Here is a 27,838-nt window from a genome sequence, read left to right as displayed (position 1 = left end):
AGTAGGTCTCAGGCGGGGAAGCATGATTTTTCTTCCTGGAAACTCGTGTTTTTCGTCCACCAAAACCCTACAATACCTAAAACGCTACAGCAGCAACTTCTGTACTACTAGGGAGGACTGGGTGCGGATAAAACGAAGCATATGACCATTCTATTAATAAGCGCTCAATGAATCGCTCGATAAATCACTTTTATAACCTATGATAATAAATTTTTAGCATTTCTTTTTGTACTAAACTTGGGGTGAAGCACTGACTCAAAGTCGAAGTTCACTTCCAACCTTGAGGGACTGTTTATGGTCTACTATTTTGCTGTTAATATATTGTAGCCATGATATACTTTGGGGAGATTCTTTATCGACCAGAAAGCTCCTGTAAAACTTCCTCCGATAGAGCAGTGAAACCAGGTCTCCTCTTTCCAACAACGGACGATTCCAGTTACAACATCTGCATTGACAGAGCTATTACCTGCTAGTCACTGTATGTTCTTACTATGATAAAGTTCACAGGACAGATATTTACCCCAGACAGGTGCTTGGAGACTTCGCTATTGACTTCAAGACCTACTCAGGAGTTATTTACTAAAGTTAGCAGGCTGTAGGCCGTCCAATGTAATTTTCATACATACTCTGTTGTGATTTTATTAATTCAGTCAATGTTTATTTTAGTTCATGCAATCCTTAATTTTTGTGTACTGGTCATCCTCTTCCTCCAAAACAATACATTAAAAAAGTGTTAGGCGTTTTATAAGAAGAACTGTACTAAGAAGTGTCAGCATACTTTTAGACATGGAGATGCTACGTGAGCAGAAAATCTGGCAATAGATTTCCATGGAATATTTGCCTGCTCTGAACAGGACAAATCTGTAATCAGTTCTCTTGGTGATATTGATAACGGATCGCATAAATGAATTATGTTTTGGCCGGTTAATACTAATGGTGCCCAACATTGAGTACAATTAACGAGAGGGCGTAAAAAGAGTTGTTTGTTCGTTCTCGGCTGTTCCTCTTGCATTATATCAATCTGCATGCTAAAGGTGGACTGGAAAGTTCATTTTGAAAAGTTGTTGACTGCTTCGGCTAATAATTGTTGTAGAAAGATGTTTTTAACGTGTTTTTTTATAAAGAAGTTCTAGAAAAAATAAAAGATCAGATGCATATAGCAGCACTTCTCAGACAAAGTAAACTACACCTTTGCTGTATACAGAGTCACTTACCTTTAAGATTTATTTCATTTTTGGTCTGGCCAGTCTTCGTAAGCTTGCATAACTGCACGAACGCGAGCCCATTCATCTCGGGGTTCGTCACTATAAATTAAATAAATAAATAAATTCAATATCTGCATGTTCACGTGTGCTTAAGATATTCGAATAAAATAGTAATTTATCATTCAGTAATAAACATCAATACTTTTAAAATTTGATACGATACGATTTAATTCGTCCGGTTTAATTTTGTTACTTACCATTTTATTCCTTTTTGTTCGGCCAGATCCATAACACGACCAAGTTTGAAAATGGATCCAACTTGTAGTGACCAAAAAGGATATTTGTAATTCAGAGAAAATAAAAATCTGCCATAGTTTATTATATAATTAATTTTAAACGTGGTTGAACAAAGCGTTTTGCAAGGTGTAGGACGCTGAAAGCTATTTTTGAAAGAAGGGAATTATTTAAATATGTCCACATTAATGAATTTGTATATTAATGTAGAGTCTTGTATTCGTCTATAACTAAAAGTTTTAAGTAATATTTATTAAGATAAGATAAGTAATAGTGATCCCTTTTATTCAAATATTTGTTACTACCATCCAGTATTGAATTACTCAGGTTTATATCTTTCAAGTTTATGTTTTAACAGAACCAAGTTAAAATTGCCCTACTATCTAAGCAAATTCATTAGAGTTTCTGGAGAAATAATGGCATAAAATGAATATTCGTAAGTTTAGGGTTATTCAGCGATCTGTAAAAACATTAAAACAAAGTTGCCGATTGATTATAAAAGACTTTATCCACTGTGCTCAGTCAGCCCGTCTTACCTGGAAAGGTGCAGGGTTTAACATAGTTCTTTTGGATACAAAGGAAGCGATATTTGTGACATGCTGGTTCTTCAAAAAAAAAGTCGTCAGAGTTATCCCTAATAAAGATATGCGATCTTTTCTAGAAATCTGAGTGTTGAAGACAGGCATAAGACCAGACTCCTTATTTGGCGAGAAATAAGAAATTAGCTATCCACTTCCACAATACCAGATGGAATTTTGTTCCAACAAACAATCACTGTCTGGCTGAAAGCAAATTTTTCAATTTAATTTTATGTCCTTTTGTGAAGTCGTCTGAGATTGACTAAGGAAGCCATCTGCATTTAGTTTATCAACCCATTTAAAGCCTAAAATCCTTTAATCAATTCTCCTTTAAGGCGCCTGGATTCAAGCCCTGCAATTTGCTAAACTGAAGTCTTTTGTGGTACGAGTGCCCTTTTGTGTTCTTGATTAAGTGCTCATCTGTGCGCCAGTTTCAACAGTCTACATCCTTCCTAAAATGAGGCTTACAGACCTGAATGCAGTACTCAGTTTTTTATCCGATCGCTCACTCTGGCTCCAAGGTCCACGTGTTTTCCATATCTTCTAACTTTTCTCCTAATGCTATTGTTCCCTAAGGTTCAGTTCTGTCTTCCTATTTTCAACCCTTGTATATTAATGACTTACTTCGACTGACTGGGATTTCTCTCCATAGTTTTGCTGATTACAACACAGTACCTTATACCTTCCAATGTGTAAAACCTTGTTCTCCACCTTCTCAAATATCGACACAAATTCCTTAAATACCGATTTCCAGGTAATTCTCCAGTGGGGCGAAGAAAACTTAGTTAACTTCTATCCTTCTAAAACTGAGTCCTGTCTTACTTCTCGTAAAAAGAGTCTACTGCTCCAATGCTCATCTTTGATGATACTCAGATTTCTAGACAATATCAAGTAGAATTTTCTTATAACTAGTCACGCTGTACAAACTAAAATTTGCCCTACCATGAAAGACAGTTCCCACCTCTGGGGTAGTGCCATCAAAAACCTTTTCAGGCTTCTAGAATCGATTCAAAAGAAGGCAGTCAGGTTAATTAATGATCCGTCTCCACTCTCAGAGACGTTTACTTTTTTCTGTATGCCTTTTCTATAGATACTTGCATGGGCATTGTTCTTGTAATGGGTATATGTAATTCTCCCACTCTCCACTCTGTTTCAAACCAGTCCGAACACGTCCCTCAAACAGTCAGCATCCATTCACTGTCCAACATGAAAAACTCTAGCACAAACAGTTAAGTAAGTCACAATAGAGGAAAATTAATATAATAATAATCGATTTATTCAGTTATCTAATTTGAGGGTATAATTAATGAATATTTATTGCAAATTGTACATAACTTAAATCTCTAATAAAATTATATTCGTGACTTGAAAAGAAAATTAATAGATTATTGAATTTATTTTGAAAAGAAATCAGATTCTTTGGTCATTGTTCCTCTTGTCTCCTTTATGGAGAGGAAGGTTTAACCTTCGTCCCATAAGAAAAGAACGTAAGGAACAAATAAAATTTATCAGAGCTTCTAGCTTAGATTTGTCTTCTGAAAGAGACTTTTAGTTTTTAGCAATGGAAAATCACTTTTTATTTCTAAAAGACCAGGCTGATTTTTGTTTGTCTCTTCTGAAAAGTATACGAAATAGTGCACGAACTTTCATGCAATATTTCGTATATTTTTCATAAGCTTAAAGAAATAAACTTCAAAGCAACATCACGAAAATAACCCACTGCTTCTTCTGTTTCAATTTCAATCGCAACCGAGGACAACTCTAAAGGAATTTAACTGCTTTTTTCGAAGGTTCTCTTTTTTCTTATCATCCCTAAGGTATGCTGTTTTTTGCTCTCTCTTAAAACTTACCGAAAATAAAGATTTGCATGGGATGAATAATTGAGTTTCCCGTTTTAAAGTGTATTAATTAGGAATACTTTTAGCACTTTTTTATTTTAGATAAAAGGAGAACGAATGCTAAAATCTACTCACCTAGGTATCAGTCTCTTATTTTGATTAAAAATTATTTATTTTCACCTAAAGAAGCTCTCAGTTTAAAAAAAAGATTGGACTTCTTTTGGTGTGAACAGTTTGAATATTCTTTTAATAAAGAAAACTTGATTTTTATTTATTTATCAAGCTGGAATTATTTCCTTAAAAGGCAGCTGTGGGAGAAAACAATTAATTAAATTCATAAACTCAACAAAGATTATAATTTTTTTCATAGTCGAGATGCAAACATAATATGCATTCATGTCATTCTTTTGTAATTAGTTGAACTGTCATTGTGAGAAAGTGGTCAGCGAAAAATGTAAGTGGGTGGGTGGGATCTTTCGGTGCCACATTAGAGCCTTCGCGCGTGGCACAGTGGTTATAATCACCGTCATTCCACACCCGGTGGAAATGGCCTAAGTTTGAAACTGGTCAATGATGCAAGGAATTTTAATGGGCATTTTTTTCGCAATGTGGCTGAGTTAGTCACTCTCATACTGATACCTCATAACCTTAGTTGCTTTGGCGTGTAACATACACATTAAAAGAATATAGTATTAAATATTTGGACCACTCTCGTATTTATATATACTGTATATTTATTGAAAAAAGATAGTTAAAATCAGTTTTTCACGGAAAAGTCTAGAAGCGCGCAATTTTTTTAAATTATAATCATTTTGTCTTAGTGGAAAGTGTTTTCGTCTCCCTTTTGAGAAACGTTTGGATACCAAAAGTTACCTTAAAATTGTTTCCAACCAGGTGCATCTCTTTATGGCTGCAGCACCTCCATCTGCGTATGGCTTCTTCCAACACGATAATGTGTCACGTCAAAAGGCCAGAACTATAGAGAACTGATTCCAGGAATCAGTTCTGTGGAGCCTACTGCGATAGCCTCCCCAGTCACCAGATCTCAATCCAATTGAGCTTTGTTTTTATTGTTGTTTTTGTATTTGTGTTTGTTAAGCACCATAACGACTAAGATTATTTTGTCTGTTATATTGGGTATATTCTGTGGTTTACTTTCTTTTTCGCTGAACGAAAAGTTCCTCGCTTCATGGACAGGATTCGAACCCAGACATTTTCCACTCGGTGTGGGGAGGGCGATGATTATATTCACTTGATACTCGCAGGGATATCCAACTGTGGAATGAGATGGAATCACGGTTGGAGACTGCCAACCATCCAATTCTTCGAAAAATTGGGAAGAAAGTAAGTCAATATGGAGCAGCATTCCGTGGCACGCTTTCGAAACTTTGTTTAGTCCATAAGACAACGAGGAATCTAGGCTATTCTGAGGAATTAAGAGGCAACTACTCGCTATCGATTAGTGTACTAATAAAGTAGCCACTCAGAATATAATGGCTGACTGTTTGCAATGTTCTCCAAGACAACTAAGGCCACAACGAGTCTGTAAGCGTCTCTGTAATTTACATTCATTCCACGAACGGTTCGCCTGCTTTATGCGATATATAATTCGTGTTTCGAGAGAAAAAATATGTACACCTCTTCACTGGAAACCAACTTTGTTAGGGTGTGAAAAACTGCCCATAAAAATTCCTCTCTATCAGATGGGATTTGAATCCAGACCTTTTCAGCTGGCATTAAAATACAGTGATTATAACCGCTATGCTGGGTCGTAGTGAGAGAAAAAATATTGAGATGGTGACAGAGGAATCCGATAGTTGGGATTTGGTTATGCGTGAAATTGCGTGAGTTTAGAAGATTATAGGTGGAAATTACCTTCAACTAATGTCCCATATATCTGTGAAGTAAATACGGTAGATGTGATCAAAGTAATTTAAATTTTTTTTAGGGTTGCCCAAGAATGTAAGCTTATATACCCGTAGCGTGTGATATCTGTGAAGTGCAACGCTGTATTACTTGGTTGTTTTTCCTATTTGTTGGATGAAAAGATCCAGAACTACTAGGAGAAAAATACCCTCTCACGAGACCGAATAACTCGGCCATGATGTGAAGAAAAATAAAAGCCATAAACGGTACCTTGCATCAATCATACGAGGTACTTTTATTTGTGTGGGTTAAGGCCGACAAACTCAGTCTTAATCCCCACGGTATGGAAAGACGCTAATTATAGCCACGGTGCTACCAGCAAGGACATTAGTTCGACTAGTTCTGATTTCTTAAATGTTGAATTTTATAACTTAGTGCTTCCTAACCAGGAAGCACTAAGTTATAAAATTTGGGAAGGACATAGAAAAAATGTAATAAGCCATAAAAATGATGACCTCGGCGATGCGTCCGCATACCATCTGTAAAAATAACGACGTTAGCATTCAGAAATCTACCTTCCAATTTCTTAATAAGCTTCGCACGAATTTTGGAAATAATTAAAATAATTTGGCTGTAAATATAAATGTCACTAACTTCTGAACAAACCTATTATTCACAGTAGTTTCTGGCTGTGGCATTCGTCTTAATTTTCACTAAATATTTATATATGATAATGCCTTTCTCTAAACATGTTATTTTTTGCCAGTCCTCATACAACTGCTTGGAAGATAAATTTCTTCTCCAGCTGCTGAAAATAAGAAAAACTATCATTGCGGTTCAAGTTTTTCTCCGCTATTGATATTGATAAACATATGAAATATTCATAAAACATCGAGAACGGATAAGAAGAATAATGTATTAAACCAGAGATTTAAACTGAGTTATGTTTTCGCTAGTTAAATAAAGAAACTAATTATTTATAAACACAGAAAACCGTTTAATTTAAATAAAGTCCATTTGCCTCTCGCCAAGAAAAGTTTTGTATTCTTTAGATGATGGAATGATCAATGCAGACCCCAGATCGAAATTAATTATTGATCATATAAACATTACAGTTGTGACTGGAAAATGCTGCGTCCTCAGGTGCATACGAACAACAGAAAAGGAAGAAATATAAGAATTTCAAGTTTGAAAAGAAGTACAAGCTTACTTAGTTCTGAACCCTGAATTATATCTGGAAAATTTCCTCGCTTCGTTGATGGAATTTGATTTTTAATTTTCGAATTAAAAATCGAATTAATTTTTAACTTAGTGAAGTATTTACTGAAGGGCCTTAAAAGGCCCTTCGGTAAATATCACAGGAAACTTCCTTCAGTGTTTAATGGGATATTTCATCTAAATACATACAATTGAATTGTATTTAAATAAGATTCTGCTTGCCTTCATCTTGAGTCCAATCTAAACATTCCAGCAAGTAATTTGAAGTGCTTTACTCAAGATCATTTTTAATTTTTTTAATTCATATTATTACCTTCTCATTTCATTAAAAGTAGTTCGTATAATTTCTCGGGAACTGGTCAAGAATATTTTCGTTAATTGCTGCTTCCCAAACGTCATCAGTTGGATATTCACTGGACAAATAGCATTTCATCTTTCTAATCATTCTACTCTGGTAGAACACTTCACAAAACTAATCGAAAAACAGATATTTCAAAACCAATTTTCAGCACACTCGAAAGAGAATTCGAAAATATTCTGTTACGTATCTTAAAGGTTCTGACAATAAGGTTTTAATATTCACTAGGCCAGCAAGTATTGTGAACATTTTTCAATAGCAATGGATTTTTATATAATAGCAATGCATTTTTCAATAGCACACCCGCCTGAATGATCGCTTTGCAGTAATACAGAGTCATTCTAATGCAGAACTGTTCACTGCTGAAGAGAAAATATTTTTTACCCTCTCAAAAACCTGGGAACTCCACAAGAGAAAGGAGTCATGTTTTAAAGTGAGTAAATATTGATCTTAACCCTGAATGTGGAAAATACATTTTTTCATTATGAGGAGGAAACTGTAGGTGTTTCTATAAGTTATTGTTATGGTAATGCTGACCAAATTCTACGTGTGTATATATTCTCGTAGCTTATAAAGCTTTTCTACACTCAAATAGAATGATAGTTTGGATGGAAAGTCAGCAAACAGTGGGGAATAAATAATACTGAGTTATTACTCGATCTACTAACGTTTGAATGCAATGTGAAATACGTAGTGACTTATTTGAAAATAAAAAATGTTTCATAAAATTCAAAATAGAAAATATGAACAATATTTACAATCTCTCTAGCTTTTTAAAGGCATGGAACTAAAATTATATAACCAATACTCGAAGTTTTCACCATTTTAGAGTGCTGCCATCTAGTTCAAAAATGAATAGTCACTTTAAGCCTAAAGGCACTACATAAACGCATGAAAAATAATAATAATTAAAAGCTCCATTATCCAATACTCTCGTGATTTTAAACAATATATATATATATATATATATAATAGATATTATATATATATATATATATATTACATAAATAAATTTAAAATAAAAGAACCATTTATTTTAAAATAAATATCATAAATAATATTAATCAAACGTATAAATTAATATTTATTTTATAACATATTTTCTTATTTTAAAAATATTTTAAATAAATCAACTGAAGATTGGAGAATTTTATTCCTATTTTCTGTTTGTTATCTTACGCAACAATAAATATAATGGAAAATGATGTGGTTTTCCTTAAACAAAGCTGAAAGCTTAAGTCAATGATAACATTGACTTAAAGGGATAGCAAGCATATTGCAATATAAGCATCGTCCTTCCCTCACCGGAAGGGTAAAGGCCCGAGTTGGAAATATGAGCAATAAATTTTTATGGTGGGTTTGTACACAACGTGGCAGAGTTCGTCAGCCTCAGCAAAGGGTTCCATGATTTTTTCTCCTTTTAAATTCGGGTTTTTCGTCCAGCAAAAACGGTCAAATCGATCACGTTGTTGTTGTAGGATTATAGGAGCATCAGGGACTAAGGTCATAATTGCTCCCTATTTACAGTCTCTAAATTGCATTGTGGTTCTGTGGTCGATTTTTGTCCAGAAGTACTCAGACCTAAGCAGGATATCAGAGATATGTGTCCATATTGAGTCAACCACCAGCATGATGCCAAAGAGACTCCGTAAGAAGCGCGCAATAATAGGCCTCCTAGAGAACACTTACATGGACCTCTAGGACAGTAAGACAGTTTCTTGACCAACAGTAAAAATAATAATAATAGGAATCGGGCACAACTAACCACCCTATGCACTTGGTACCAGCACTCGTCACGGGTGGAAAAAATCCCATAAAAAGGAGAAAGGGTTTTTATAATAATAACAAAGTAGCCAGTGGATACGATGTCGGCCTCCAACCGGCAGACCGAGTTTGAATCTCGCCGCAGTAAGAAGTAGAATCGCGATAGTCACTAGTCGGAATTACATCCCCAGGTGGAAGTGACGACTGAGGCTGGAGGTGGCAGTGAGTGTTACCTTTCTTGAGAATACTTTCCTATTCACTTTTGCATTCAGGTTATTGCTTCTGTTTCCCAGTTGGTACTGTGTTATCTTTCCTATCTTGACTTTTAACTCGTTTGTCATCTGCTGATGCTTTATTTCTCGTGCTGTGGTTCCTTGCTTTTTTGTTTCTTGTACTGCTGGGCTACGGTTTCTCTTCTGTTGATCTTGAAGGCTTCTAAGGTAGGTCTAAGGCTGTGCTGTGGTTTCCATCGTTACTTCGTTGTTGTGGTATTATTCGTCGACTGAGATGGTCTGTGACCGTCCACAGAATTCCACGTGTCGTGTCTGCTTCGGCATGGGTCTTTATAGATCTTTGTGTGGGCCTTTGTAGAGTCCATTCCCTCGAATTCTGCTAGGGTCTTCTTACACTCGCCTTCTATTCTGGATATCGCAACCCTCGTCTGTTCCGACTTCGGCTGCTCTGAGTTGTAGTTCTTGTACTTGTGCTTGTTCCTCCTCTAGTTCTGATTCGCCGTTTTACGTGTTATTTGTTCTTTTTTGTAGTTGGACACTCACACATAGTTAAATTTTTCCCAAGATTGCAGGAACTATCAGGTTCATCGTTATGACGGTCCGTTGCCGGTGGGCTATTCGTTGTTTGGTGATCTGAACTGTCGGGAATTGCTCGGACCACTTCTTATGTAGTTTGGTCCCATTTTCATATCGGTCTGCATTTTGGTTATTTCGTAGTATGCTCTCATGATGAACGTATTTGTTTCGATATTTCAATTCCTGCGTTGTCGCTTTCTTCCTTCATGGGTAGTCTCTAGCTCAGTTGCTCTGGAAGCACTTCCAGTTCGTTGGACTGGATGGTTTTGCCCTTTCCTAGTAGTAGGCATATACGGGGAACAGAGCTACTTGCTTCATTGTTTTCCCCGGAAGAATGTTACGGACTTTTCGAACTAAACCATCTGCCTAAGATCTGAATATGAGTGACTTTATCCTGAGGTAAACTCGATGCAGTATGCTCAATACTTCTATTCGACATCTTCATCGGGCTATGGATGCAGACCTGTTCAGCATTGGCTTGCTTCCAGTAGTAAGTGTAATCAGAAGATAGAATACCTAGAAACCCCTGAAGAGAACCTTTTCGCACTCAGCAAGAGCCTACACCGACACCGAGAGAGTGCTCAAAGGAAAACAAACAACCAGAAGTTAGTCATAAAGAAAACCAAAGCCTGCTACAGCAGCATCGGATAAAAGGAGAAGAATGGTAACGGACCACCCAGCCAGAAGGCAATCGAGGAATTCTAAGGGAACCTATGGAGCAGTGAAATTGGACATAACACACGAGCCCCGTCGATAGATGTGGAACGAAAAAACCAAGGACACACAACAAATGACAGAATAGGAGATTCAAGAAGTAAAGCAGGCGATCAGCAAATCCCACAATTGGCGAACACCAAGAATATACATCATCCACAACTAATGGCACAGTAAATTCGGTAACACACACATGCACCTAGCAGAGCAGTTCGGGAAGATCATAAGGCTCCCAGAGGCGACCCCTGCGTATCTGACTAAAGGAATCGCCAGCCTAAATGCTAAATATACCAGAAACACATCAAAGGATAGGCAGGACAGACAAAGGATAGAAACGATAGAGCTGAACAACAAAAAAATTCAAATTATTATATTAGGGTTACTAGTAATTTAATACATAAACCAGTATTTGTGTCGGTAAAGTGCATGTGTTCTCTGGTCGATTTGCCGGTTTTGCTCGACGAAAAAATCAGTTTCTGGGGAAAAAAAACCTTGCTATCTATCACTTGAGACCAACTAACTCAGCCACGGAGTGAAAAAAGCCCGCTAAAGTTCCTCTCATCATCGACGTGATTCGAACCAGAGCCCTTTCCACCCGGTGTGGGGGAGGACTGTGACGATACCACTGTGCTACACGCGTAGACTACAGCTGAACAACAGAAGACATGTATGCAGATGACCCAAGGATGCTTGGAGCATTGACCACCGATGCGGTAGTTATGAGTGAGCCTACAGTAAACACCGCAACCTGTACAAGGCCTACATCGACTACAACTTTGTAGATATTCAGCGTGTCTATCAACCAGAGATAAACGCTGAATATCTACAAAGTCAACCCGACAGTGACAAACTTCCTAAAAACAACTATGGCGAAATGGAGGACCACCATCAGGTTCGAGAACATCGCTACCAATTCGATTCCCATCGAAAAAGGAATCTTCCAGGGAGATACCCTGAGCCTACTTTGGTTCTGTTTAGTACTTAACCCGCCAACCACCTTAATACCAGCAAGTACGGATATACTCTTAAAGAATGGAGGAAGAACCTGTGCATCCTCTCTCACCTGATGTACACTGAAAGGACAAAATTCACGGGATACCTGGTTCCTGGGCAACGCGACGCTGTCAATCAACCCTCTCGCCAGTGGATGAACCCACCCTTGACAGGTATATAGGTACACTGCATCACGGCATTCACGTAGACGGTAATTCGATGTCAGTATGGATAAAGGTCGTGAGTTAACGACTTTGAAAGAGGAATGATAGTGGGTGCCCGACGCATCGGTCATTCTATTGGGGAGGTGGTACAGAAATTGCACTATCCCCGTTCGACAGTATCAAGAATGTATCGGGAATACGCTATTTCCGGATAGAATCTCCTCCGTCCGATTGGCGCTGTGTTTCCGATATCCCTATAATGTTCGCATTGGATGATTTAACCAATATTAAAATTCATCAAATCTATTTAATATACTTCTATCATTAGTGTATGGTTCACCTGGTTAGCAGAGCAGTTGTAATCACTGTCTTTGCCATACTGTGTGGAAAAAGTCCGGGTTCGAATCCTGTCAATAAGGGGAAGAGCTTTTATTTTGTATATTTTTTTTTTTTCGTGCTGAGTTATTCGTTCTTAGGCATGGGCAGTAATGTTCTCCCTATGGAAACTAATTTTTCGTACAGCAAAAGAGGCAAATCGACCAGAGAACACGCAGGTTATGATAATATGCCACCTTGCTAAAGCCAACCTCTTAACTCAATAGCCAATCAGACTCCCCACCCTTGGAGAAGCTATCCATCTCTATTAGAGAAGTAGCAGTGGTCATCAGGGGCCTACCAAACAAATGCACCACTGGCCCAGACAAATTTCATCTTTTCATTATTAAGATATGTAGGTGGACTTACTATTGCATACTTTCGATAGAATCATTGAAACAGTCACTCTCCCTAATGCCTGGAAAACGTACCACACAAAACCAATACCTAAAATCTGGAATGACTACAGACCTATTTCTGTAGAATGCAACCTATTAAAAATTTTGAGAAATCCATAATCAAACAAATAAATAATCAATGTTTTGGCCATCGTCCATTTTATCTTCACTCAGTCATTGAAAACAGGTCTACTATTATAACCTCCTAGAGACAAGTTGTAGGATCCAAACTGCCCTGAACAGTAAAAGTCAGAGAGATATCCTATTCCTGGACATCAAAATTGCTTTTGACAGGATAGCGATCTAACCCGTCCTCCACTTACTAGAATCTCACTCTTGCATTACTGGAAACTTACTCACACTACTGTCAGATTTACACAGAGGATCATAATAGCAAAGCATGAAAATTTTAGCGTCAATTACACAGTAAATAGAGAAGTTCCCCAAGGAGGGTGCTCTCTGCGACATTCCATCTTCATTGCATAAAATATTCTCCATTTTCCTTACAGTAGAGTCTCCAAGAATAACCACAATCTATGGGTCCAGGATATAGTTATTCTTCCTCACTCGACAGTTCTGTTTCCCCGAGCCAGGCGTCTTCACTGCTCTGAAGTTTTGCTGCTCTAGTACGAGGCATAATTACACTTATAAATTTTCAAATTATATCTGAAGAAAAAAAAGAAAGAGAAAAGCTAAAAGAGAATCCTAAAAATGTTCATAAAAAATTGTTTTGAATTTACAACCTGTCTAGCTCATGCCCTCACAAAATGCAACGTAAATAATTCCGAATAATGACCGCCCGCAAAGGTATTTATTGACAGTCCCCAAAGTGTTTGGAAATAGTCATTTATAAAGTATCTCGATGCTTTTGTAATATACTTAAATTTTACTCCTCCCCATTCCATTTATGACCATTGCTGAATATTAATGCACGCTAATATTGGAACCAAATGAACGCTACTAATCGCTTTTATAACACCCATCACTCTCTCCAAATTACTCTTGCAATGTTTCCTCTAAGTATTTGCAAACTCTTCCAGAGAAAATGCGTTTTAGAAGTATCATGCGCCAAAAATTACTTTTAATGCGACACCTACCTACTTTGCAGTTAAAAAGTTTGACATTTAACCTAGTTAACAATATTTTTCTCGAGTTTATCAGGCAGGAGTTCATTATTTAACCTTCTGTCTTCTCACTCTTTCATACATCTTTTATTTTTCATCTCCATTAACATAAATCAAATATGTTATTCTGAGATGGAAGGTCTTTGAAGATATCTACGCCATTTTAACTATTCTAGATTGAGAAAAAAAAATAAGTTTTTTTGCTATGATATTCAGAAACTAAATGCATGAAAGAGGTCTATTTATGTAGAAATACGATGGGCCGTTAGAATTCCTTAAGAACTTTATTTAAATGTGTTTTAAATCCGATTAACTCAATTTAATATCACAGAATAAGTTCTCTGAGAGGAAAAAAACCAAGCAGAAGTCGAGATAGTCCTCAGAAAGTTAAATGAAAAATCTACGTTTATTGGATTTACGTTTGAATCCTCATTTCTTTTGTAATCAGATGGCTGTTGGGCTATTATCCGCAGCGATTTATTCGTATCAATTCCGAGTCGTTTTATGACAAAAAGGTCACAAAGAATGGTAAACAACCTCCGAATAGAATGCAAAATTAAAGCATAACTTTGGATTACTTATTACCACTTTAAACACCTTAGGGATTTAAAATATTTCCTTCGCAGTAACATTTATTAATGTTTTTGCTTTAATAAATATTCACTAGTAGAATGAAGCAAACAAATTATTGTGCATTCGAAAAGAAATTACCGAGAAGAACTTTTACACCAAATTCTAATTTGAATCGTCTCGTATTACTGTTATAAGGAAATTGTACTTGACGCCTAAGGCTAGCAAGCTGAGAACTAACTAATCTCCTCATTTATGTTTTTATTGTCTTGCCTAATTTATTTTTAATGAGTAAGAAAGCCAGTCTTTGTATTTCTTTTCGATTTTCCTTATAGTGGAAGAACGTCAGAAAGTTTTTGATTTCTTGGAGAATTTGCATCCTTGGCTCGATTTTCAATTATCTTTAATCCGCGCGCTGATATTTATAATTTAGTGAACGTTTTCTGATAAACACATCGCCAGCCATTTCAGGTAAATTTAGACACAATCGAAAGAGAAATACTTATTTACTAGCGATTTTTTTCTCAAAATGGATATATTAGGGGCTTTGAAGAAATCAGTTTCGCCATCGCTGATAAGAAGATTCATGCGCGTCAGCCACATCTGCACGACAGAAGACAGCTGCTCTGAACTTTAGATTAATTCAATACATCCTTTGCATAACTACTTTTTTTTAGCAGACTTGCACAACTAATGCTTCTCAACCTCTTTCATCATGCTGATAGCACGAGACTCACCTAAATCCGCTGAGCTGGTTAGAACATTAACCGTACTTTTACGCTATGATTAGCAATTTTCCATAAGATGGAGTTATCCATCAGATTCATTTATGCAATTAAGAAAGAATTTATTATTATTATGCTGCAGGATTTCAGAGGGAAACATTCTCTGCTATAAGACTAAATAGCACTGAAACAGGAGGAAAGGTGGTAAAACTAACAAGGTAAATTGTTACAATTTTCTTTTCTGTTTGATGTCAAAAGCATATAAGCTACATCTTAATGTAGTGTGAACTCTATTTTTCATTCAGCTCTTCGTCATAAAAATCAGGTTCATGAACAAGGGTGGCCGAATGATGTCAGAGTATTGAAGGTTCTATGAATCTTTGTTGAAGACCGACTAAAACCGACTAATTTCAAAATCTCTTCAAACCCAGAGCCCTTAAATACAGGAATAACAGTTTAATAAGTGAACTGCCAGTGCAATAAACTTTACATCACAGCAATCTCCTTTTTACTGAATAAAAAAAGCACACAAAAGAGTCTGATTGAGTTCAGTAATTACCATGGAAACTAGGGCTATGAAGCTTCAATATGTTGTACCCCAAAATTTCGTTTATTGCAGGTCACCTTGGCGAGAAATTATTCAAGATGCTGAGAAAAAATTAGGCTTGAAAAGTATGTAACTGAATCGAAGAATATGCAATAGATTTTAAATCTACATAAAATCTCAGGAAAAGAACTAAACAAACTATGAAGAGCATTCTCAGTTGTGTAACCAGTTAGATCGTATGTATAGCTTAGCTTAATTTTCAGCACTCCACATAGTAATCCGCTTAGCTGGTGGACGGTTTTACCACATACATAGTGGTTATAGGATTCTAATACTTTACAGGGATTATGGGTTTAAAATTAAGATATGGGCTATAAAAAAATTTTTAAGAAAGGAAAGTGCACCTTCCATGGTTGCCTAATTAAATTAAATTAAATGAAGGGAAAAAAAAAAAAGAAAAGGAAAATATAAGCTAATAATCGGGCACGAGCGACTTTCGAGTTTCCTCGTCTTCAGTTAGCTATAATGGAGGGGGGGGGGAGACAGCGCGCTTGTGTTATATAAGGGTTGGGTTCCCGAAATGCATTTCAGTGCACGTGGAAACTTGATACGTGCTAAATTCCAAATGGGGGAGAAATTGGCAGGAATCCTTTTTGTTTAACACGTTGAGTGATGTATGCCGCTTAAACCATTCGATAACGAGGGCTTCGTTTTCAAGGATTTTGTAGCTAGAATTTAATTTAATTACTGTGATGGCTGAATCGATGAGTGGGTTGTGATTTTGAGATTGGACGTGTTGTGTTAGTTCTGTACTTGCTGAGTTAGTTTTGAAGCTATTAAAGTGGTAGTATGCACGCGTGTTGGAAATTTTTGATGCCCCGAATTTTGCTGTTGTACTGCCTATGTAACATGCTTGGCATCTGATCAAATATATAATGTTGTTGTAATCTTGTGTCTCGTACTCGTGTGTTGTCTTGTATGAATTGAATTTGGAACTTAATTTGTTATAAGATGTGAATATTAATTTGATATCTGTATTTTTAAAAATCTGTTGAAGTCTTCTAGACGTATTGTTGATGATATGGGAGCGCGATAAGGGGTTTATGTGTCTTATTCTTGTTCACGTGGTTAATAATTTTGTTTGGGTTATTAGTGTTATTATGAACTTTGGTGATGGTTTCTTTTATTAGTTGTGGTGGGTATTTTCTGTCCATGAATTTTTTGGTGAGGTATTGTAATTTTACAGATAGGTCTGTTTGTTTGTGGCTATATTTTACAGCGTTGTATATCTGGTTGTATAGAACTGCTTTTTTGATGTATAGAGGGTGGTGTGAGTGGTAATGGAAGAATTTACCTGTATGCGTGTTTTTTCTGTATATTTTGGTGCCTAAAGATGTGTTTGTTTTGTATACAGTGAGGTTTAGAAAATTAATTTTATTATCGGTTTCTACTTCGAGGGTAAATTTGAGTCTTTCATGTGTTGTGTTAAAGGTGTTCAGTAAAGTATCGATGGTGGTTCTGTTGCCTATTAAGAGGACGTCATCTGCATACCTCATGTATAGTTTAATTCCTGGGGGAAAGGGTTGGAGAATTTTTTTCTTCGATAGATGCGAGGTAGATCTCGGATAAAGGGGCAGGCAGAGATACCGAGGCCCATGGGAAGGCCGAAAATTTGTTCGTAGACGTTATTTTGGAATTTAAATTGTTTGGCGTCAAGTAACAGTGATGTGAGTTCTAAAATATCATTAATGTTTAAGTCGGTACGTTTTGTTAATGTGTCGTCTTTGATTAATAGTTCTTTAAGGGCCAGTAGCATGGATTCGATGTGCACGTTTGTGTATAGGGAGACGACGTCAAAGGACGCGAGAATATCGTTTTCAGATATGGTTATGGAAGTTATATATTCGTGTGCTTGTTTAGTATTGTAGACCCTGAACCGAGAAAATCTCATTAAAGGTGAAATAATTTTCACCTTTAATGGTCTACAATACTAAACAAGCACACGAATATATAACTTCCATAACCATATCTGAAAACGATATTCTCGCGTCCTTCGACGTCGTCTCCCTATACACAAACGTGCACATCGAATCCATGCTACTGGCCCTTAAAGAACTATTAATCAAAGACGACACATTAACAAAACGTACCGACTTAAACATTAATGATATTTTAGAACTCACATCACTGTTACTTGACGCCAAACAATTTAAATTCCAAAATAACGTCTACGAACAAATTTTCGGCCTTCCCATGGGCCTCGGTATCTCTGCCTGCCCCTTTATCCGAGATCTACCTCGCATCTATCGAAGAAAAAAATTCTCCAACCCTTTCCCCCAGGAATTAAACTATACATGAGGTATGCAGATGACGTCCTCTTAATAGGCAACAGAACCACCATCGATACTTTACTGAACACCTTTAACACAACACATGAAAGACTCAAATTTACCCTCGAAGTAGAAACCGATAATAAAATTAATTTTCTAAACCTCACTGTATACAAAACAAACACATCTTTAGGCACCAAAATATACAGAAAAAACACGCATACAGGTAAATTCTTCCATTACCACTCACACCACCCTCTATACATCAAAAAAGCAGTTCTATACAACCAGATATACAACGCTGTATAATATAGCCACAAACAAACAGACCTATCTGTAAAATTACAATACCTCACCAAAAAATTCATGGACAGAAAATACCCACCACAACTAATAAAAGAAACCATCACCAAAGTGCATAATAACACTAATAACCCAAACAAAATTATTAACCACGTGAACAAGAATAAGACACATAAACCCCTTATCGCGCTCCCATATCATCAACAATACGCTAGAAAACTTCAACAGATTTTTAAAAATACAGATATCAAATTAATATTCACATCTTATAACAAATTAAGTTCCAAATTCAATTCATACAAGACAACACACGAGTACGAGACACAAGATTACAACAACATTATATATTTGATCAGATGCCAAGCATGTTACATAGGCAGTACAACAGCAAAATTCGGGGCATCAAAAATTTCCAACACGCGTGCATACTACCACTTTAATAGCTTCAAAACTAACTCAGCAAGTACAGAACTAACACAACACGTCCAATCTCAAAATCACAACCCACTCATCGATTCAGCCATCACAGTAATTAAATTAAATTCTAGCTACAAAATCCTTGAAAACGAAGCCCTCGTTATCGAATGGTTTAAGCGGCATACATCACTCAACGTGTTAAACAAAAAGGATTCCTGCCAATTTCTCCCCCATTTGGAATTTAGCACGTATCAAGTTTCCACGTGCACTGAAATGCATTTCGGGAACCCAACCCTTATATAACACAAGCGCGCTGTCTCCCCCCCCCCTCCATTATAGCTAACTGAAGACGAGGAAACTCGAAAGTCGCTCGTGCCCGATTATTAGCTTATATTTTCCTTTTCTTTTTTTTTTTTTTCCCTTCATTTAATTTAATTTAATTAGGCAACCATGGAAGGTGCACTTTCCTTTCTTAAAAATTTTTTTATAGCCCATATCTTAATTTTAAACCCATAATCCCTGTAAAGTATTAGAATCCTATAACCACTATGTATGTGGTAAAACCGTCCACCAGCTAAGCGGATTACTATGTGGTGAGTGCTGAAAATTAAGCTAAGCTATACATACGATCTAGTTATTACATTACAGAACATTAGGACTCCTTAAAAAAAAAATCAAGTAACCAGTTAGAGTAACTAGGAAGTACAGATAACACTGGTTGGTTAAATTTATTCAGAAACTAGTTTAAGAAACCGTATACTCCACCAATCAAAAATAATAAGGCACTCCTCTAACTGGAGGAAAATTCAATGGAATAATAATATGCAAATGCTTTGCATATTTCGCTTTCTGAACGCATTTTTCTTCAAAGGTTACCAGAAATCGGGCTGCAGTTTGTTCATACTTCTCTGAAGCTGAATAAATCATGAGAAACAGTTAACTAACTTTCGGAAAGGTGTGATGTTGGATGTCATATTGGGAAAATATCAAGGTATTCAGCTAAACACCTCTAATCTAGCTTATGGTAACTTTCGGCAAAAATAAATAGGTGAGGTCTGAGTTAAAAGGTCAACTTATGGTATCCGAACTTTCCAAGAATATTTTCATTTTAATTGATTTAAAATCAGTTAAAATAAAATTAAAATAGAATTTAATTGTGTACTACAGCTATCATGGCACAACTTCCTAGTCGTCAGAGCAACATGATTTATAAAATTACTTAATTTTTAATAGCAAAAATATCATTAATAAGACATAAATAAACTGTTAAATTTGATTAATAAACAGTTTTGCAATTTCAAAGTGCATTTCGCCAAATCTCTGTATTCTTGAAGGATTTCCCAGAAATGGCGAGCTATTCCCATGGACAGTAAAATATTTTATTGCAACATCCTTAGAAGCGCTCTTAACTCATCATTTAAAATTCAATTTTATTCGTATCAGAGCAATATGCAATTTTAGCGTAAAATCGCGTACAAATAGGGGCAAATAATTGGGATGGTATCTAAGAGTGAGTAGAGCCAAGTAATCAGGGCATCTCGCTCGAACTTTGATATTAAAACATCCGTTATCTATGTCAACAAGCATATTAATTTAAAAAAGAAAAACATTACTTTATAGAAGCAGGATATCAGTTTCTTCTCAATAGCTTTATTGATGCAAGAGGTTCCCTATTTTGAGAGAATACTTAAACAACATTTGCATTTACTCCAAATATCTTTAAAAGTTTGTAGTAAATGCAAATGATCGATCCAAGCAAATCAACAGGGGGTTATTTACCCGAAAATGAAGTTATTAAATAATTCCGTGTTAAAAGTTTTCATAGCAAACGATTTTATTTATAAAATAACCCTCAAGAACACGTTGAGGATGACCAAATCGTTTTTCTTTTTCCAAAAATTATTGCAGGAGAAGAGGGATGGGTTTCGTACTAATTTTTAAATATTGTTTTTAATTTTAATTGTTATTTAATAACAGTATAGTGACTTAATCTAATAACACTAAATCCATTAAGCAATATCTCTTCTATATGCTAAATACTGTAGTTCATACGTTGCAAAGAATAGCTCAATATTACACTCCACTGACAAAAATTTTAAAACGTCGAGGTTGTTAGTTTCGTTTAGGGTTTCTTGGAGAGGGATGGGATGGGTGAATTTTCTCTTGAAACGGGTTCTTTAAGCAATCAACTATTTTAACGTTTGGCAATACGCCTACAATTACAGTCACCTTATTTTATGAAAGGATACTTTCTAAAACTCATCCTCCAATTTATTTTCTGGGAAAAGGCCTAACCCTCTCTCTCTCTTCTTCTTTTCAACGAAGTAGGAGTTGGAATTCATTTTGTTCCTTTGGGTATTGTTTCATTTCTTCTTTAATGAGTTGGCATTGTTTTAAGCTACAGTTGTATATTTTTTCTTTGCTTCTGCAGAATCAGCCAATTTCATTCGACTTGCGCTGGGCTAACTCTAAAACATTAAGTAAAGTTGAGCTGAAGAAGTAAAACTGTACAGGCTTCTTCCAACGAACAGCTATTTCGTAGTAGCGAGGGAGATACAAGAAATTTAAAAGATCTTCCGTCTCTTCAAGAAGAGTTGTGTTTTATGTAAAGTCGATAATGCTGATGCCAAAAAGGACGTATAGATTCAAGCGTGCCACTTGTGATTTGAGATATATATATATATATTAATCTTTAATAAATTACTATGCCTTATTTACGTTGGCTTCTATATGTATAAATTTTAAATGCATTCCAGTAAAGGTACAACCTTTGTGACTAACACAGTAGCATTTAAATACTTCGATTTCTGTTTTCCATTGATTCGGATTTTTCATTTCTAAAAACAGGAGAACGGAAACGGAATGAATGGCATCTAAATACACGATATTGACCTGTTGATGCCTCACGACCTTAATTGCTTCACTGTTTATTCCCAGCGACCAACCCAATCCAACGCTTTCTAGAGAAGTTTTCATCTCTATCTGGGTGCACTCATCAAAATAATAATAATTTTAAACAAATTATAATGAAAGTTGAAAAATGCCCACTTTGGTCACATACGCGGTCTCTTTTTGCATTCGATTACACCTTGTGTAATGTTTTTATGTCTGTATTGAAGTTTTTGTATACGTATTGGCTTTCAATTCCTCTAAAATGTGGGGATTATTTTTATACACTTTGTCTTTCAATAAGCTTTATAAACCTTTATAAATCCAGCGATGTCAAATCTTAGGATCTTGGTGAAAACACCGTTTTTTTTTTTTGTAGAAATAAGACACAATCACCGAGAAATTCTCTCAGCTTGCCACTGTTTCATTGGATGTGTAATAATCCAACCCGTCTTGCTGAAACTAATAGCTACGTTCGTTATTGTCGAGTTGCACAATAAAATGATATATTGAATCCTGGTATATATTTCTCTGAAGTGTATTCTGGAAGAAGAGAGATCCTATTACTCTGACTTGCTTCTGTTCTCTTGAAAACATGCAAATCCTCTGTTTTCAAGAAAAACATGAGGATTTGCATTACTACTACTGTTTTGACGTAACCATTCAAGTGGAGCCAAGCTTCATCACCGAAGAAAACACGGCCAAAATGTCATTTCCATTCGAATTAACAAAGTTGCAAAACCAGCCACAGTAAAGCAATCTTTTTTCTTTATCAAGTTCAGGTCTTTAAAGTCATGCATTACCTTAATACGATAGGATGAAGACAACGTTTTAATAGCCATCTTGTATACTTGAATAAGTCAGTCCCGTTTACGATGCGTCTTTTCAGTTATTTTTGTGTGAACTGCAATAAACGTTAACACCTTCAAGTTTTCTTCGCTTAGCAATGAAGGACGGTTTTTTACTTGTCACGAACTCTTTCCTTTTCACGAAAACGGAACCCTGAAATAATTGGTTTATTTGGTATTGGTGAATGGGATATTTTTCTTGAAATTCATTCACTTAGCAAGCATTGAAATTGAAGCATGAATATAAACACGGATTCAGACAGGAAATGTGTTATCATATCTTCCTTACCAACAAACCCGTACCTGTTTAAGTGTAACTTAGCAAGCACTGTTCTGCATACAAAAGCATACAGTGTTAACACCTATGTGGTTTTGTAAGAATTGCATATGGTTAACAAACTGAGAGAAATTAGCTCTTTCAGTTTGAGTTTCGTGCATTTTAATTACAATGTTGTAACCTGTACGCTACCCATTCGACTCACAGAAATTGGAAAAAGAGTTGATGGAGTGAACCATTTAGCCAAACCTGAGATGAATGGAACAAAGGGATTCTCTTATGAAGAAAGGTTTAAGTTCTGCAAATTGCAGCTTCTGGAGACTAGGCACCTGCGAGGCGATCTGATTGAGGAGTATGTATGAGGCCTTGAATGGATTGAGCAGGCTCAATGCTAATGGGATTCTTCCTCTTGCTCAGATTACAAACCTGAGGGGGCATGGATTCAAGCTGCGATGATACAATAGTTGATTGCTAGAACAGGCTTTCCCGCAATTGAATTCATCTCACGAACCATTTCTTTTTTTCAGTATAACTCTTAACTTCTTTGAGAAAATTCTCGCCCTTTCCAAAATAAGCAGCAGAAGTAATTTGATGAATTTACTCGCTCTCAGGATAAAATGCCAATGTGTTAAATGAAAACAAACCAAAAAATTGTAATGGCTCCCTCATTTATCTTTCCAAAGCCAGTGATAATCAAATATCAGAATTATTGCTGTTTATGGTTCGCCAATCGTACTGAGAGAGCAGAAGTTATGCCGAATACTACAGTATTGTGATAAAAAGTTATTGATGAAACCGCTTTTATGTGACATACAATTATATTCGACTTATGAATTCCTATTAAAGTAATGTTCCTGTACTGTGTTCCTATATTGGTGGTGGAATAAAATTTAGAGGTAAAAGGAAGATAAAAAAGACATCATGGACAAGAGAATTGAAGAATCACTGAAGATTATTGATTATTTACAATATTGAAAATAAAGGGCATGCAAATCGCGCTTAGAACGCAAAGGTGGAAAATTAAACCGATCGCGCAAAGAATCATAATTTCTGCGGCGAAATAATATTTGATTCTTATATCACAGAAATGGGAAAAAGTTTGTTTGAATACCCTCAGCATAATCAAACAGATATTGTTGGTGAGGAGATCAAATAAACACATTAATCCAGTATGGAAATAATAAGTTGCTTATATGGCATTGAAATAGCGGAATTCCCTCTAAAAAACACGTTGATTAACAGCAGTAACTTGAATGCTCGAGACGATTATATTATATGGATAAAAGGACAAAAATCATAACAGAACGTACGCCAAGGTCTTTAAATTTCAACTGATTCAATAGACTCACCCGAGACTGAATAATGAAATAATAATGTTGATATCGACGACAGCTCTTCGAATAAAGCCAGCATAACTTACATCTTGTCGGATTAAATGGCATAATACTCTCTTGGAGGCAAGCGAAAAGATTGCATTACCTGAGAATCGGACAAAGGGTGAGCCATAATTTTCAAATCATCGACAGCTAACTGTCAATGAACATTAGCAGACTGAAGTAGAGCAGATAAATCTTTCAAGTAAATGATGAATGAGAGGGGCCCGAACGAAGAACCCTGAGGGTCACCTCATGGAGACGTATAGGAAGAACCATTTTCAGTGACAATTTTGGTAGACGGATTAGATAATAAATTTTAATACAATTTAATAAAGGCGGAAACCAAACCTTCTATAAGATGACAGACTTCCTTGTTCAACTATGCACTGGTGTCCAAAAATTTACTCATACTCATAAAATATGGGATAACATTATTGCAAACAAATACTTGACTGAATTATATCGGATTTTTCCCGGAGAGAATTACTATGACTCAATTATATAAAATATAGTTATTTTCTATATTATTGAAACAAAGAAAGAAGACAAAGAACACAGAAGCATATTTTCTTTCATCAAAGTTTAATTTGCATGAAAAATAATCATGAGAATACAGCAACTCAAAAAAAAAAAAAAAACAGTCCTGGATAATTCAGACGTGAGATGTATGGTCATCCCAAGCTTTCATGCTATTATATACAAAGAGTACGATTAGGTAACGTGGTAACAGATCCCAGTCCTCTTCACGAACAGAACTCAAAGCAAGAAGAGGATTGGGAACAGATCGACGAATTACAGTTTGGCACGCTTAATCACCTTGAACATGCTGCTCACTTCCATTCCATTCATCCACTTGGATGGAAAGATCTGTCTTGCCTCTCCATAAGTATTTACCTCAAAGATATGAATTGTCATTCATAACGGTGCCATGGCACTATTGATTATTTTCATTGATTATCTCCAAATTCTTCTGAAGCGTTGAGAATCAGTTTTAAGACGAGATCTCGGCTCATTCGTAAAAAGAAAAAATGCTCATTAATCTTGGTTTCAGAAGAAAGTGTCTGATTTTTATTTCCCTATGACGTCTCTTTGTAAAAACAAGATAGCGGCCATGTAGCATGTTGCAACTCTTGGCTCATCTTGAACTTGTCTTCAAGATACCTCTTTTGTTGTTGTTTTTTGTTGTCATTTAATTCCTTGACACGTTTTAATGCTCCTACCGCCTCAGATTGCTAATGTTCTGCTGTTAGCCCTCAAAGCTATGTATCTTCCAAACGTCTTTCTTTACATTTTACAAGAAGCAAAAATCTCGTTATTGCAACCTGAACAGAACTCTGTTCAGCTTAGAAATGAGCTGAACGTGTCGTTGTTGTAACTGTTGTCCTTCATTTTTCCGCCCTTTATGAACCTCTTTGTTTGTGCGTTCCAGTTCTTTACGCAGTACTAGGAATTAATATGTTAAATTTCTTGTAAAAATTATCCAATTGCATTTAAAACAATATTTATTTTTATTTTAATCAATTTGAAACTTACAAAGTTGTAAAATACACTCACACACACTTCCCCAACTACACACTTATAAATTTCAGCCCTGATGCAGCAGGGTGCTAGTGGAAGGGGAAAGTTTCGGCCTGCTTTTCTTAAAAGAACCCCAAAATTTGTTCTCTCCATCTCTTCCTCCTCGCAGATCACTTTGTATCCTACCAAATGCTCTCACGAGACCAGGATATCGATGCTGATCTCGTGAAATTTGCTGTCAACCGACACTGTATAAATATAATCTCGGGCACACATATTATCCCATGTCCTACCAATCATTCATCGTAGATAGCCGCGCGCCACCTGCATTGACCTCACCACGAGCTCCTGGCCTTAAGCAGGAACTGGAAATTCCCTAAGAGATAGAACTATCACGTGGAGATGATGCCATCAAGACGCCCTAAACGTCTGAAGACAACCAAACTCATTCCTCATTTTCCTCCAGCGAGAAAAATTCGTTGAAGGTTCCACCATTACGTACAGTGGAACGCCGTTCTTTTCATCGCCTCTCAATCAGCGTGGCCTCCAACTTCCATTGAAACTGTCCTGTAAATAAATTATCATAACAGAGACTGAGCCATGAAATATGTGTATTGACTACTGCTTGCCTCATTCTCTACTCCCCCCTCCCACACCGAGTGGAAAAGGCCTGGGTTCGAATCCCGTAAATGACGTGGGGAACTATTATGGGCTTTTTCGTTTCGTGGCTGAATTAGTAGGCCTCAAGGTAAATAGCAAATTGTCCGCATCAGAAATTCGGAAAACTCCGAGTTTCTAAGGGAGAAACAAAACACTTTGCTACCAGAGAACACATGCAACCAGAAAGCCAGAGGACATGACTCCCATATCACGACAATCATTGGTCTTAATTAGTTACTTTTCTTATATATGTAGGTGAAAGAGATTTTATTCCATTTTCCAAGCATTTAGTTGGCATCCTACTAAATGCTTGGAAAATGGAATAAAATCTCTTATATATGTAGGTGAAAGAGATTTTATTCCATTTTCCAAGCATTTAGTTGGATGCCAATAAATGAACAGTTTAAGATCATCTGCATATGAGAGGATATTATAATTCATAGAGAGCAGTGGATCAATGGCAATTGCGAAAAGAATAGCAGATAAAACACCCCCCCCCCCTCTGTTAATATATTTCTTGATACGTTACTAGTGGGAAACAAATAGATAACGCTACGGGAATGCTGTTTTGAGCACTACCGACGTATTTCCTGTAATCTGAAGTGATTTTCAATGATTGTCAGGAGACCAGACAGTCAGGAGAGCTGAGAAGGAGATTCAATTTCACCCCCAACTTTCGATAATAACCTTTTTCTAAATAATTGAAATGTTATTTATTTTTTCATTACTACTGATTAAGTAGTGCAGTGTGCAGTAGATGGATGTAAAGGTAAACTGAGAGTGGGGATATGCTATAGACCAGAAGTTTGTGAAAAGTAGGTCCAGAGCCTCTAGATTGAAAATACAAATTCAAATTATCATACTAGGGCCACCCGTAATCTCCTACATATGTATTATGACCGTAAATTGCGTGTATTATCTGGTCGATTTGCCTGTTTTGCTGGACGAAAAAACCCGTTTCTGGAGGGGGGGGGGGATCCTTGCTATCTACGCCTGAGACCGATTAACTCAGCCACGGAGTGAAAAAACCCCACTAAAGTTCCTGGCGTCATCGAAGGGATTCGGACCCGGGCCTTTTCCACCCGGTGTGGGGAGGACGAGGACGATACCACTGTGCTACTCGCGCAGACAGCCTCTAGATTCAGATGAAATGGGCGAGAAGCTCGAATGTCTTATTATGGGTGATTTCAATTTTCCCTCAATGATTGGAGCAAATGGAAGGAAAATCGCTATGGGCAACAAAATTTTTAAATAAACGTGATTATTTTTTTATCATCTTGTTGCAAAAAAATACTAGAAGTAAGGATATACCTCATTATTGTCCAAGAATCAGATGACACCATATGGTTTACACTATCGAACATTTGTAGGACATGGTTATGCAGTCCCATTAAGTTGAAGATGTTCCAGTTGGTAAAAGTAACTGTGTCGGTTTTCAAATGACCTCTGTCAGCAGTAGGATGGTGAATGCATTAAAATTATGAAATACCTTTAAAGGAATAGAGTCACATAAGTCATGGATGCAAATATAACATTAAAAAATAATATCACAAGGAGGATTCGGAAAGAGATAAATATAGTGCTGGTCAGTGAATGTCGAGATGGATAAATTCAGAACTGATCAGTTTTTCGAACCCAGCCTTTTCTACACAGAAAATGTTGGGTTGGGAAGGGTCGAAA

The 27,838-nt window shown here is 36.4% G+C and overlaps 1 long non-coding RNA gene across 1 annotated transcript in view; it reads right to left on the bottom strand.

The window, feature by feature from the left end:
• Positions 1–27,838, bottom strand: part of LOC150080189 (uncharacterized) — a 53,864-nt gene that overhangs the window by 681 nt on the left and 25,345 nt on the right. The window contains exon 2 of the long non-coding RNA XR_016547406.1: positions 1,215–1,304. This is a non-coding gene — a long non-coding RNA (uncharacterized LOC150080189). The remainder of the gene's footprint in view (positions 1–1,214; positions 1,305–27,838) is intronic.

Source organism: Mastigoproctus giganteus, chromosome 9 (genome assembly GCF_048544385.1).
Source record: "Mastigoproctus giganteus isolate SK-2022 chromosome 9, ASM4854438v1, whole genome shotgun sequence".
Classification (NCBI taxonomy): Eukaryota; Metazoa; Arthropoda; class Arachnida; order Uropygi; family Thelyphonidae; genus Mastigoproctus; species Mastigoproctus giganteus.
This window is presented reverse-complemented; position numbering and strand designations above follow the sequence as displayed.